Source organism: Canis lupus, chromosome 35, assembly GCF_048164855.1.
Source record: "Canis lupus baileyi chromosome 35, mCanLup2.hap1, whole genome shotgun sequence".
In the NCBI taxonomy this organism is placed as follows: domain Eukaryota; kingdom Metazoa; phylum Chordata; class Mammalia; order Carnivora; family Canidae; genus Canis; species Canis lupus.
The window spans coordinates 11,616,817-11,632,142 of NC_132872.1; the positions used below are offsets into that span (position 1 = coordinate 11,616,817).

A 15,326-nucleotide genomic window follows, 5' to 3' on the forward strand; every position below is an offset into this window, starting at 1 on the left:
TATACATTCCTTTGTCATATACGTGGTCTTCCTCTTGAGCTGTAGACCAGGTTTCAATCTGGAGCCTGGATCACGGCTTTTTTTTTTTTTTTTAAAAGATTATTTATTTATTTATTCATGAGAGACACAGAGAGAGAGGGAGGCAGAGACACAGGCAGAGGGAGAAGCAGGCTCCACGCAGGGAGCCCGATGTGGGACTCGATCCTGGATCCAGGCCCTGGGCTGAAGGAGGCGCTAAACCGCTGAGCCACCCATGCTGCCCTGGATCATGGCTTTTTATGTCCCTGGGATCCACATTTTGAACCCCCTTTTTAAAACTATGTTTTACATTTTAAATTCCTTTCAGAGCACCGAGTCAGTATATACCATGCTGATGTCAGCAGAATGGTGCAGATATCGCCTATGCCTCCACCTCTTGCTTTCTGAGCCTTTGAAAGAGAGGATAATCCTATTGCTTATAACACTATTTACTTGAGAATTTAGAAGAGTAACAAACAAAAATTTAACTGAGGAGAAAACTCAAAGGCAGTATGGTGGGGGTGTCCCAGTGATATCTGAAACACACACATATGTTTACTTCTCTTAAAAGTTTAGGCCTAGGACCAAGCTGATTTGTATTCCAACTTTGACTTTGCCACCAATTAGTCATATGATCTCAGAGAAGTTACTTTCCTTTGTTTGCCTCAATTTCCTAATTTACAAAAAAATATGAATAATGATCGCCCCAACCTATTGCACGTTGTTTGGAAGCTGAAAGAAGGCATTTGAAAGGACTTTATCAAATTTAAAATGTAGAATTGTTGAGACTTTAATCCGACCTGTAAATGAGATTTGTGTAAAAAACACCAATCAAGTTTAACATTGTCATCCCAGGAGAAACAACACAAAACAAAACAATTTCCCAAAGGGATAAAAAACTTCTTTCTCATATAAATGATCAAGAGGACTTCTCCCCTAGAATGCTCCTGTAGTCTCTGATCAGAAATTAAGGGTACAAGTGATTTATTAATTAAATAACTATTCAGATCTGGGCTGGGAAAGAATCTAAGATCTCTAACAGTGGGATCAAAAGTTGGTGATTTTTCTGTCTCCTTCCCCCTCCTTCCTTCCTCCTTTCTTCCCTTCCTTCCTTCTTTCTTCCCTGAAGATTTTTGTTCTGGAAAAATTAAGACAAAGTCAAAGAATGTACAAGTTGACTGGCCTTGAAAACTTCTTAAACATTCTCTATACAGAATGTCTGCCAAACCATCCAAAACTAGTGTTCTATCTTCCTCCACTAGAAACATGCAGGAAAATGTTTTAGAAATGACAATTTATGTGGCTCTCGTTGTTGGCCTAAATCATTTTTGGGACAAGATGGAATAAATACATAAAATTAAACAGTATTCTCATTATTTCTTACTGTTCTCACAATGCCTAAGTTCAACTTTTAAAGGTTAAAAATGAAAACAAAAATTGGGAGGATTTTCACTCTAGCATATTGATCAAGGGGCTCCACCCCTTCATCTTACCCTCCGCCCAGCTGGCAGTTGAACTGGAGATCCAGTGAGACACTGTTTCCTGTTAGTTAGCGGGGGACGGGGAGTGACACAAGCCCTGATGGCTCCCATGACACTGAGAAGGGCCGTGTTAGGGATACAAAAGTGATGCTGTGATACTGAGTTTTGCTAATAGTGGTGGTAAGAAACAGTTTAGACTAGAACTTGAGTTGGTTTTCCTCTTTTCTGTGGAATTACCTATTGTTTAAATAGTCCAAAATTCCATCTGATAGGAGTTCAGCTCTCCATCGCCCCTTTTCACTTCCCAGTATCCCAAGTGAGGAGAATCCTAGCTGGGAGAAAGGCTTCTTTGCAAGTCTCCAGCCTTTACAAACTCCATTGTCTTAGAGGCCAGGCAGGCAGATAACATTAATCTGAAAAATCTGGCCACAGGTAAAATCAGTGGTAGGGTCAAAAGGCATTCAAAAATTTTAAAACAGGGCAGCCCGGGTGGCTCAGTGGTTTAGTGCCTGCCTTCAGCCCAGGGCGTGATCCTGGATCCAGGATCGAGTCCCACATTGGGCTCCCTGCATGGAGCCTGCTTCTCCCTCTGCCTGTGTCTCTGCCTCTCTGTGTCTCTCATGAATAAATAAATAAAATCCTTAAAAAAAAAAAAGGAATACACTCAGTATGAAAAATACAGAAACTAGATTAAATTTTTTTAAAAAAAACACTCTCACTGGAAAAATAAAAGAAGGCAGGCTGGTGTCTGGAGTAAGACTTTTTAATTGTACCAAGAAGATACATTTGCGGACCCTGATTTCAAAACGAAAGAGGTTCCCTTTCATCAAAATAACAATCATATTTGTCTTCAAGAACCAACTTCAAATCAGGAGTCCTGAATAATAATGCCTCTTCTATTCTGCTAATTTTAAATCAGAGATCTTCGACTTACAATGGGGCTATGTCCCCAAAACCACATTGTAATTTTATTTTTTTATTTTATTTTTTTTTAAATTTTAAAAAAAATTTTATTTATTTATGATAGTCACACACAGAGAGAGAGAGAGGCAGAGACATAGGCAGAGGGAGAAGCAGACTCCATGCACCGGGAGCCTGATGTGGGATTCGATCCCGGGTCTCCAGGATCGTGCCCTGGGCCAAAGGCAGGCGCCAAACCGCTGCGCCACCCAGGGATCCCTGTAATTTTATTTTTTTAAGATTGCATTTATTTATTCATGAGAGACACAGAGACATAGGCAGAGGGAGAAGCAGACTCCCTGCAAGGAGCTGGATGCGGGACTCGATCCTGAACCCCCGTATCACACCCTGAGCCAAAGGCAGACGCTCAACCACTGAGCCACCCAGGCGTCCCCACATTGTAATTTGAAAGTATCCTAAGTCAGGGGCTCTTGGGTGGCTCAGTTGGTTAAGTGGTCAGCTCTTGATTTTGGCACAGGTCATGATCTCAGGGTCCTGGGATCAAGCCCTGTGTGGGGCTCTGTGCTCAGCAGGGGATTTGCTTGAGAATTCTCTCCCTCTCCTTCTGCGCCTTCCCTGGCTCGCACAGGCTTGTGCTCTCTCTCTCTCTCTCTTATGAATAAATCTTAAAAAAAGAAAGTATCAAAAATTAAAAATGCATTTGATACACCTAACTTACCAAATACCATAATTTAGCCTTGCCTGTCTAAAACATGCTCAGAACACTTACATCAGCCTACAGCTGGGCAAAATCATCTAACACAAAGCCTACTTTTTAATAAGGTGTTGGATATCTCATGTAATTTATTGAACGCTGTAGTGAAAGCGAAAACCAGAATGGCTGTATGGGTGCAGAGTGGTGGTAAGTCTATCAGTTGTTAACCCTTGTGATCCCTTGGCTGACTGGGAGCTTCAGCCACCGCCCAGCTTCACGAGAGAGGATCCGTACCACATACGGCTAGCCTGAGGAAAGATCAAACTTCAAAGTACAGCTTCTACTGAATGTGTATCACTTTCACACCATTATAAAGTCAAAAAATCGTAAGCCAAATCATCGTAAGTCGGGGACCATCTGTATTCATACTTCAAGACTTTTTTAGTGAATGAAGTAAAAAAAAAAAAAATAAGGAATGCCTATTTCAGATTTTATAAATGGCCTACCAAAGCAGAAAGAGGTGGCAAAAAATTAAGTCACAATATTATCTCTCCCTTTGCTTGCCATTCAAGTTTTTACTACATTTCTACATCCCTACTTAGGCCCAGATGTCCTGTGCTCCTTGTCACAGATACTGTTGGTGCCCTCTCAGATCCTCTCTGCCATCTTCCAGCTGCTAGAGGGGTTGGCTGCCAATGGCCCACTCTTGCACCTTGAGTGGAGGTATGAACTGTGAATCACCCCAACCAAAGGTGATGACCCGGTTGCCCCTAATGACTTTTAGTGTCCTTGTTTTTTGGGGCAAAACAGTCTGTTTGTGGTACAGTTGGTACTTCAGAGTTCTCTGTGGCATCAGGCTGAGACTTCACTTTTCCTGCACCCCCATCTTTGTCTTCTTCTCCTAGTCCATCTTCTTTCTCACTCCCTTACAGATTTCCACCAATAAAGTACCCACACAAGAGTCCCATCTCAAGCTCAAATTTTAGAGAATGGGATCAGATTTATTCCTTTCGTCAAAAATTAAGTGCTGGAGTTGGGAGACGGGCCAATTACCTCAGTCAATGTGCATAGGAAGTCTTCAAGGTTTGAATCATTCTGGTTTGCTGCTTAATTTTCCTTCATGACACAGCTCAAATGTTGTTTCCACACCTCCAAGGCTATCCTAGGCATAATTAGTCAGTTCCTACTCTTTATTTATATGGAAATTATATCCTTTGCATTATACATCAGTTTGTGGTATACTTTTGAGTCTTGACTGTGAACAACTTTTCAAAGGAAAAGGATACATTTGCTAGAATTTAAACTTCACAAAGGCAGAGATTTTTTTTACCCCGTTGGTCTACCTTTTAATTAAAACCATGCTCTGACCATTATAAACAAAGTAAGTAATAAAGCACTTCCCTCCTTTAGGAAAGACCACTCCCACCGGTCTTGCTATGCCACTGTTTTTAGGTTTCACATCCAGGCTAATTTCTCAAGAAAGACATCCATGATCCTTTAGACCAAGTCTTCTGTTATGATCCTCAGGCAGAGATTTTTTTTTTTTTTTAATTTACTTTGTTCACTAATAAATCCCAAATGCCTAGAAAAGGATCTGGGAAAACACACACACACACACACACACACACACACACACACACGTTTTCTAGTGAATCGATTCATGTATATTAACCCCAACTCTAAGTATCATCCTTATCACAAAATAAACATTTAATATTTATAGAGGAAAGAATATATGGAAAAAAGAGAAAAATCCCAAGAATGCTTTGTGACATGTAGATAAAACCTGAATTGCCTCAAGCAGAAAAATTGTGGACCTGTAAAGTTTAAATAGCAGGGGTTTGTCTGAATTTCAAAAGGTTGCATTACAGAAAGGAACCTCCACATTATCCTGGCTCATGGCCATGGAAAGCATTATCCCATCCTCCTTTTCTTTTCTTTTTTAAAATTAACTTTAATTTTATGTCTATCTTCTAATTTTATAACAAACTACTGAGATAAAAAAAACCCCAAATGTAAAAAATAGATATGTACTAAAAGCATAACTATTTTTAGATGACAGAGTAGTGAATAAGAAAGTTGGTTCTAGAAGCAGACTATCTGCATTTAAAGTCTATCTCTGACACTTACCATGACTTTGAGTGAGCAACTTAACCTCTTATTGTCTCATTTTCCTTACCTGTAACTGATGGTAGTATTGTTGTTCTAAGATTGTTCTAAGTTGTTCTAAGTGTGTTAATTATTCAAGGTATTTAAGACATATTTCAGTAAGTGCTCAATAAGTGTCAACTATTATTACCAGTGACTGAACAGGAACTAACATTGGCTTAATGTTTACTAAGTGTCAAGCAGTGTATTGAGGGGTTTCACATATGGGTATTTAATATGGATCTTCCTTGGCTTTTCTATTTCCTCATCAGTGGAAATAATATTAATATCTATCTCATAGATTTGTGATAAGCAAATGAGACTGTCACTATCTTGGTTTACCTATGTGCCTAAGAAATGTATGTTAACATCTTCCTCTCTCCTCTAATTCAAGCTAATATCAATCTTAGTGCACAGTTCCAATTTTTTTTCAAATAGTTCAAGAAAGGGAGATAAAAATCTGTGACTTAACGAAGCTTTTTGCTTGTAGAGTGGAAAAAAATCATTCTTTGAAAAAAGGCTTTGAAGTCAAGGGCCAGAGTCCAGAAATGATTAAAACAGTGAAGATGACAACTGACCAAACTGGAAGGGAATGATTCTATGATGTATGATGCAAGAATCAAGGCTGCTAAACAGTGATGTTTCAAAGGCAGAACTTCTCTGCTTATTATCTCTGCTTAAGAACAGAACAGTCTCCTTTATTTCATGCCCAAAGAATAGCAGCTAATTGATTTCAAAATGAAATAACCATATCTTTGGCTTTAGCTCCATTTGATTCCACAAATTTTGTAGCAAAAATTGACCACATTGAATGAACAAGAACTAGGTCACCCCCATCCCCAGATATATTGTAAATCCTGCATCCAGTAGGCAACTTACAGAGGGCATGGCGATTCTCCAGGCACAAGACATCACATCCAAGTTTAAGAAAAGATTTCCTTATTTCATAATAATCACTGAGTCTGAGACTTGAAAGAGACCTAAGACTTCTTGTCTTTAACCTTCAGGAAAATTATTGGATACAGTGAGATTTTTTAACTTCATTATGAGAAATTTTTTTTTTTTTTAAATTTCCAGGAAGCTTTGTTGTCCTCTGGGGACAGGGCATATGTTGGGGGAGAAGTCCTTGGGGCTGTGTAGAGACTGCTCTGATGGGTTTTTCTTCCTACCTATGCATAACGCTCTAGTGTCTGGACCTTCTAAAGCAAGGAATTACAGCAGACTTTGAAGGACAGAGTAAAGAAGGAGTAGGAAGGATGGTTTTCTTTTAAAAATTCCAGGTAAGAAAACATGATACTTTTTGGAATCTTGTTAAAATATGGTTAAGTTAGCATTCCCCCCCACCAAGGCTTATCTATAATTTCTCCTGCAGCACTTTGGAGGAAGTTAGTAGTTTTTAAAAATCAGACCCTCAAGTTTTGATATTAATTATTTAGGCCCCTACTTAGGAGATGGGAAATATTGAATAGGATTATCATTTATCATAAATCCGACTCATTTTTCATTGAGTCTATGTCTCAGCTTTTCTTTCCCACAGTTTTTCACTTTCCTCGTAACAGGCTACTTAGGCACTGTACCAGCCTTTTCAAGTTTGTTTTTCCTTAGGTATTTCTATTATAGTCACCATAAATCTCATCTAGTGATCAGTTATGCAAGTATAGTAATTTGTATCTGTCAGACCTTAAGAAATTTAATGAACAATCTTCCGAGTTATACTGGTTTTCATTTAAAAATTCAACTAATCAGAGGTGCTTGGCTGTCTCAGTCGGAAGAGCATGCAACTCTTGATCTCAGGGCTGTGAATTTGTGCCCCACATTGGGTGTAGAGATTACATAAACAAATAAAATTGAAAAATAAAAATAAAAATTCAACTAATCATTTGTAATGTTTTAACATAGAGCGAGTTAATATGCCTATTACAAAGATTGTATTTTCAACATTTGTCTTTAAAAGCAAAAACGGATCCTAGGTTGTCAAGTCTCATGATCTGATTTTTGATTAAATGATTTGATTATCTGACTCCAGGGTTAAAATATAGAAGCCAAAACTAGACATGATTGTAACTCTGTCAGAGTCACTCCAATAAAGACTATAGCTGCATAAAAATTTTCCTACTTGTGAACATCTATTGCTTAGGTAACATTTAGATTTTTAAACGAAAGCATTACATTTATGAGTCACATTCAGCTTGTGCCTTGCTGTGATTCTATGATGTGTTTGGGTGGTACTTGAGATTAGCCAGACCGTTATTTAACTTTGTTGCCTACTTTTTCCCTTATGGCTGTATCTATATAGTACAAAAGAAAACTAAAGATGTGGTAGTTGCTAATTTTATCAATGCAAGTGGAGAAACCACATAATTCAGGACAAAAATACAAAATCTATATATATTTTCATTGAGTTGGCTTCTAACTGTATGTAAAATTACAGAATAGTGGAAGCTGAAGGAAGTCTTAGAGATGATCTGATCTCAGTCCCTCATTCCCTCTGACAGAAACTGAGGATGGAGGGTCTCTGTGACTTGCCCAAAGTCACATAGTTAGAATTCAGATCTCCCCATAATACCATAATACCTCTCACAGCCTTGGGGATGAGTGGATTCCATTGCTCGATTTGGACTTGCATCTCTCTCCCGTGGTTCTAAACACACTGCATAAATCTATTTTCCTGCCCCTCCCCTCAACCTCATCCCTTACCCATTTCCCTCTTTCTCTCTCACCCCCCTTCTCTACTGTCTCCTTCCATTCCTTCTCTTTGTGAAATGAGAGGTAAACTCAGTATAAGTCTGCTTTAAGTGGTTCCAGAAGTACACTTAGATACTCTAGATGTTTTCAGAACCAGGACTAAGGATTATTGTTGTATCAAATTTCAATATGTTGTGTACAGACTGTGACGGGGTGCACATAGGGGTCCTTCTATGCAGAGAAGAAAAATATGGGGACCTCTAAAATTAGTAACTTGGGCTGAAACGTTACCATCAACTATGGTAGGTTTCATAAACTAAATGACTAAAGAGCTACCAGATAATGAAAGTCCAGAACTGCTAAAATTATTACAAAAGCTGTCATATCTAGGAATCTGTGAAAGACCATTACTGTGTCCTGAAGAAGAGGAAATGAAGATGCATCTCATCCCCTCACCTGCCACCCCCTTCACTTCCCAATGGAAGCAGAGTGTTAAAAAACCAACTGAGAAGGTTTAACTCAATTGTGAAATTAATTTAAAAAATATTATTATAATAAGAAAGGCCTATAAAAGTTGTTTGTGTTATATGCCTGCACGTGGGTAAATAAATGCAATCCCCATCTCTTACTGGGACAATTCATTTTGCACTCATTGTGTGTTTTGGCTTCCTGGGGCCTGTCAAATTATGGCACTGCCTTTGAGTGAAAAATTGCTTTAAAAATCGATAGCACTCACTGGAACACAACCAGAACTATACTGAAAAAATAATATTTGTATTTGTACCGATTTTTCTCTCTTTAGTCAAAGAGGAGAAAGTTCTTTACTTTGTGGCAAAGAATGTAATAGCTTTGGCTATTTGAGGATATTGGGACAATAAGCAGTTAAAGAATAAAGATTCACAGTGAGTCTTGGCTTGCCTGGGATAGATACACAATCATATATCTTCCGCCTGCCATATAATACTCCCATTTGAAAGATCATCTCCCTGAAGGCTTTCTCCTTTTCTCCACTCGGTGTTTTTCTCGAAGAAAGCCATTTTCCAAGGCACACCCTCATGTCTAAAATCTGCCTTCTACTCTCTTCCTTCTTTCAAAATGCTGTTTATGTGAAAGTACCCAAACTACATGCATATAGAAATCGTAGAGTAGAAGGGGGCTTTGGAAACCCTCCAGTAGTGCCTCACCTTAGGTACAAGAATGCCCTAGAACACTCCTAGCAGATGGACAGACTCTGATTCAACGGGCCATTCCAACTTTAACAGTGACTTATTCCTGATATTCAGCTAAAATCTACCTCCCTTCAGCTTTCATAGAGCTCTTTCTTCTAGAATAACACAGAACAAAATATATCCTAAATATATAGATTTTTTTTGTACCAGACAGTCCAAAAATGCAACGATAACAGCTTCTTTGTTCAAGTTTATAAAACTGTTCTTTCCCTCTTTGGTCAAACTGCATGAAAAGCTAAGTTGTAGTTAGGCTATAATTTCTTCACATCATCTTTTATGTCTCTATAAGCGGACTTTACCATTTTTCTGCTAGACTTTAACTTTACCATTTTTCTGATAGTACTCTCCTCAAATTCACCAAGAAAATTATTTTGTAAGTCATAAGGCCTTTTGTCATTAACCATTGTTCTTTTTTTTAGAAAAATATTTTATTTACTTATTCATGAAAGACACAGAAAGAGAGAGGCAAAGACATAAGCAGAGGGAGAAGCAGGTTCCATGCAGGGCGCCCAACGTGGGATTTGACCCCGGGACTCCAGGATCACGCCCTGAGCCAAAGGCAGACGCTCAACGCTGAGCCACCCAGGTGTCCCCTAACTGTTGTTCTTGATCTTTTTTTGACAACTACTTTTTTTTTTTTTTACAGTGTTAACCTTTAATTGAGCTCTATACTCCAGAATACAGTGACGGTTAAGGATGGTAAGATTTCCTAATCTTTTGTTTTCTGAAGTCTCTCTACCCTTTTTCGCTCCAGAAAATGGCTTACTGTAAAACACCCTTCTCCACATATTGCTGTACATTCTTCCTCATGATTCCCAGAAGACTTTTGGATGACTCCTTTGTTTACTTGTAACAAAGCCAAACATGGCTCTTCCCCCCCTTTGCCTGCATCTGCTGACAAAGCCAGACACAGACCCTCCAACTGCCCCTTCTTTGTCTCATGAATGGGTAGCCGAGATTAGAACTGTTTGTCCCTTTGAAACAAGCTAGACACAGAGATAAACAAATCCTGTTCAGCTAACTGACTGTACTTCTGCTGACTACACAACAACCCCAATTATAAATCACCCCACCTGTAACTTGACTAGACTACTTCTCCCTATAAGCCTAAGGGAAAACCACCCCCTACCAAGTCACTATGATCTTGGGAGCTGGAGTTTCTATTGCAGTAACTTAAATAAAATAATATTTAATTGTTGGTGCATTTTTTTGTTTCTTAAAACATTACTTTAACTTTTTTTTTTTTTAAGATTTCATTTATTTATTCATGAGAGACACAGAGAGAGAGGCAGAGACACAGGCAGAGGGAGAAGCAGGGTCCATGCAGGGAGCCCAATGGGGACCTTGATCCCAGGACCCCAGGATCACACCCCGGGGCCAAAGGCAGGTGCCAAACCACTCAGCCACCCAGAGTCCCCTACTTTTTTTTTTAAACTTTAATGAAGACTGTGTTCTGCATTTATTTCAGCTGTTTCCTACATTTTCTTTTGCCATTATGGGTCTAGTTTTTATTCCCTGTCCCTTAACATGACTATAATTCAAGAATGAATTCTCCATCTTTTTGTAGACTCTGCAACAGAAAACCCATTCTTTCTAATGACTTCAAGCCTGACCTCATAACCAGGTAGCTACCCAATTTATAGCACCACCATCATATTATTAATTTTTATACCTCATTGAAAGCATAATACTTTCTTTATGACAAAACTTTAATGTCTCCTGGGGTCATAGACATTAAGTTCCAATTTCTACTGCCAAATATTTCTCTATGTCCTTGGCTCTACTCCTGGTTCCAATCCTACATCTCAATCTATACTGGACAGCACACAATCACTATTACTACAAATATAACCAGGGTGGCCTTATCATTCCTTAAAATCCTCTCTCTATATATGCACCTATTTCTGTCGATATAAATGGGAGGGAGTATAGGTAGGTAAGAATAACTTAGTATCTGAAGTATATAGTTAAAGGCGATGGTCAAAAAGGAGGTTTTCAAGAGGAGTGGTCAACAAGTGTTGGTGGCCAGAATAGAGAGACCATGGACATGTGGAGAAGTCAATTAGCCAGTAATGGGGCCCTCTGATCATGGATTCTAGAGCAAGATTTCCATCTCTAAGAGGATAGATGAGAATAAGGCAGAGCTGTAGTCCCAGAGAAACCAGAACACAAATGAGATGAATGAGACAGGGACTTAGGTAAAGCAAACCCAGCATATGTCTAGTTAATGGAACTGTTCCTAAATAGGAGACCAATTACTGGTGTTTGGGCAAATTTGACTTGATGCTGAGCTAATTGGGTGCTTTTTAAATTTACCTAGTCTAGGAATGAGATGTCCCTTACATTATCTGTCTTTCAGATTTCAGATTGAGTTCTATGCCTGCTCCTGGAATTGATGTCATTCTCATTCCTAGACTAGGTAAACTAAAAAAATTTTTTTGGTCATAGTCTCACTACCATTTTGCTTAGGCATGTTTAATTTTTGCACTCTATCTGACCCACATGTTTTTGCCGTCACTGCTGATTCAGGTTACAAAATTTCCAAAGAGTAATAGAGAGGCCTTTTCTTAAAATGTTATTTAAATTCAATTTAGTTAACATATAGTGTATTATTAGTTTCAGGGGTAGAATTTAGGGATTCATCAGTTCCATATAACACCCAATGGTCATTCTTTATTTAACATCAAGTGCCTTCCTTTATGTCCATCACCCAATTACCCCATCTCCCACCTTCCTTCCCTCCAGCAACCTCAGTTTGTTTCCTATAGTTAAAGGGTCTCTTACAGTTTGCCTCCCTCTCTGTTTTTATCTTACCTTTTTTAAATCTTACTTTATTTTTCCTTTCCTTCCCCTATGTTCATCTGTTCTCTTTCTTAAATTCCACATGAGTGAAATCATATAGTATTTGTCTTTCTCTGACATTTCACTTAGCATAATACCCTTTAGTTCCATCCATGACATTGCAAATGGCAAGATTTCATTCTTTTTGATGGCTGAGTAATATCCCATTTTGTATACATAATAAATTTATATATATACATTGACACACACACACCCTGTATCTTTTTATCCATTCATCTGTTGATGGACGTCTGAGCTTTTTCCATATTTTGGCTATTGTGGACATTGCTGGTATAAACACTGGGGTGCAGGTACCCCTTAAAATCATTATTTTTGTATCTCTGGGATAAATACCTAGTAGTACAATTGCTGGGTCATAGGGTAGTTCTATTTTTAACTTTTTTGAGGAACCTCCAAACTGTTTTCCAGAGTGGCCACACCAGTTTACATTCTTACCAGCACTGTAAGAAGATTCCACTTTCTCCACATCCTCACCAGCATCTGTTGTTTCCTGAGTTTTTAAACCTGACAGGTGTGAGGTAGTATCTCATTATGGTTTTGATTTGTGTTTCCCTAATGCCAAGTGATGTTGAACATGTTTTCATGTGAGTAGAGGCTTTTAAACTCACCTGGGGGCCTGGGTCATCTTGTCTCATGTTGAGACCAAAAGCAAGAAAATACTAGGGATAGGAAAGATCAATTAGGAGTTAATTTTGTTTTCTAGGTTAGATTTTGATGAGCTCTTAGAGGAGAACTGGAACTCAGGAAGATGTAGTAATAAATTTGGGGATAAAGATAGCATTGAAAATATTTAGAAGATATAGGAGAAAATGAAAAAAATATTTTTGATTGAAATAATTTGACTATAAATTATAATATAGAAAGAAATTCTATGGATTTTCAGCACCTTCCAGCCAAGAACTACCTAGAACACCTGTAGTTGAACAAAGTTGGATTTACTGACATGTTGCTCCTAGAAAACAGACAGTGGGAAACCATGAAGCATCAAGTAAGACAGGGTTAGAAAGGAGTTATCTGGACTTGTGCTAGGGGATTTGGAGTTGGATTTAAGGAAGCAGAGCTTTGGTCTGAATTGGATGCTATCATGAAACAGGAGTCATTTTATGATTGGGTATCTGAACAGACATTATCCAGAAGGAAGAAGGAATTAGGTGAGTATCAGCACTCACATAGAGAAATATTTGGTCATTTTATGGTTTAGACAATCCCCATAATTAGTCTGTGTTCAGACTTGTCTTGGGCCATCACACAAAGTCTGATACTGGCATCTATGAATTGGTTATGTCAATAGGAGACTACCAAGGTCTATCTGTGAGGGCCAGTCCAGCTCCTGGTTGTCAGGAGCTGCTTTTCACTTTCTCAGAAGAAAGGAGATCAAACTTGACTTTCCTAGATCTGATGTGTTGCTGTTAAAGCCCTTCCTCGTGTGTCCCTGTATCCCACTCCGAAGTTTTCCATCTGGTAATACTGAGGGATGTTTGATTCCCCTGAGCATTGGAGAAAGAGAAATTACACTGATTGCCCAGAGACGATGGAAGATTCTAACTCAATCCAGTGCCATCAGCTAAAGCCTATCCTGAAATGCTTTCACTGGTCTTAAAGATGCTTATGGTTCCCAATGGACTAGTGGCACTGTTTTCTAATTTAAAATATTTTAATTAAATAAAATCCTTGGTGAGGAAGAAAGAGAATCCAGATCGAGGTCTGTCACTCAGGTGTTTTCGCACTTCACTGATGTGACAAGACATCAAGTTTGGCTTTTCTACCCTCTCTCTCTTCCCCTCCTCCCTTTAATGGCCTGTCAAAAGGAACTTCCATTCTGTGTTGGCATTAATGCCTGCTGTAAATAAAGAGGAAATGAGAGGAAAGAGGAGGAGGGAAGAGAGGGGTGTGTATGATAGAAGCTAGATTTGCAGCTCAATTGCAAGGCATCTCTCGGTGTCTAGACACCAGCTGCCTGGTAACCATGGAAACCCACTAACTTTGGCTGATGGGCTGAGGAGTAACGACTCTCAGGAGATCCGGTGGGAACATGGTGGTGGGGGTGGAAGAAGGAAGGTGGGAGTAATGGCAGAGAGTGTTAGAGTAGTACCAGAGAAAGCAAGAGCAAACAAAACTCTCTTTGTGAAAGGGTGGCATTAACCTTGTTACTGGTTTTCTCATGCACATTACACACATGGTGACAAGGTATAAATCTTCCATACCCAGCAGGTGTCAGGACACAGGTTGCTAAAGATGAATAGCCGAGCTGGAACGATTATATTCCCATCAACCTCCTGCCAGTGCCAAAGTACTTCCTCAGTAAATGAAAGCTTTCCACAGTAAACAGACACAATCAACAATTGTCTGTGGAGTCTCGGGAGTAGGAGATTCCAATCCTCAAGACTAGCTGCCACTTTTACAAGCCCTCAGCAATGAAGATTAATCACAGTATACCTGAAGTGTCCTCCCTGCCTACTACTCCCACATTCCCTTGTTAGATGCAAGGGCTGGGCTGCTGTTCAAATAAAGGATGGTGGTGGGAACGAGTAAGAAATGAAGAGTTACCAATCCAGAGCAAAATCATCAATCATACAAATATATATTTTGTTCTTCACTCATTAACCGGTTCCTATCATCCAAGGTTTCCAATCTAAAGATTTTAAAGCTTTTCAGTTGCATGCTCAAATCCTAGTCCCTTCCACCACCCATTCCCTCTGCATAGGAATTTTTAGGCAGCACTACCCCCACCCTCTCATCACCTAATTTTATCCCCAGCCTCACACCCTACCCACTTGTCTCCATTCCACTCCCTTGACTGAGTGCTACCACAGACAAACATGCCCCCAGGGACCGTCAGGCTCTTTGCTCCTACAGAACAGTCCTTTCTCACCAAAGTTCATCACAGCTATACAGACTTGATTTTATTGCCTCTCAGTGTTTTGTCTTTATTCAGGCAACTTTGTCTCACAGTTAGACTCTAATAGAAGACGTACAGGTTTTATTAGAGGTAGTATCTGGGTCATAAAACTGCTTTCCAATTGTGCAAAGCTTATAGATGGTGTGAGAGTTAATCCTTGCCACTCTGACTAATCAAAACCAACAGAGATGCCTGAATATATACTTATACACATATAGTCTGAAGATCTGTATGCAGTGGTTCCTCTGAAGAAATGCTCCTAAGTGAGGAAAAAATGCCCCAATCATTATCATATCGAGCTATAATCAACATTAGGCAAATTCAACATACTTGAAAAAGGGCTACTAAGAGATAAATGCTGACTTAACTATAATTTATGATAAATAGAA

The 15,326-nt window shown here is 39.1% G+C and overlaps 1 protein-coding gene and 1 long non-coding RNA gene across 3 annotated transcripts in view; one reads left to right on the plus strand and one right to left on the minus strand.

The window, feature by feature from the left end:
* GAP43 (growth associated protein 43) overlaps positions 1-15,326 on the minus strand; it is a 102,148-nt gene that overhangs the window by 7,714 nt on the left and 79,108 nt on the right. The gene's annotated exons all lie outside the window — the stretch shown is intronic.
* Positions 6,159-15,326, plus strand: part of LOC140624692 (uncharacterized) — a 34,213-nt gene continuing 25,045 nt past the window's right edge. Inside the window, exons 1-2 of the long non-coding RNA XR_012024151.1 lie at positions 6,159-6,542; positions 9,823-9,875. This is a non-coding gene — a long non-coding RNA (uncharacterized lncRNA). The remainder of the gene's footprint in view (positions 6,543-9,822; positions 9,876-15,326) is intronic.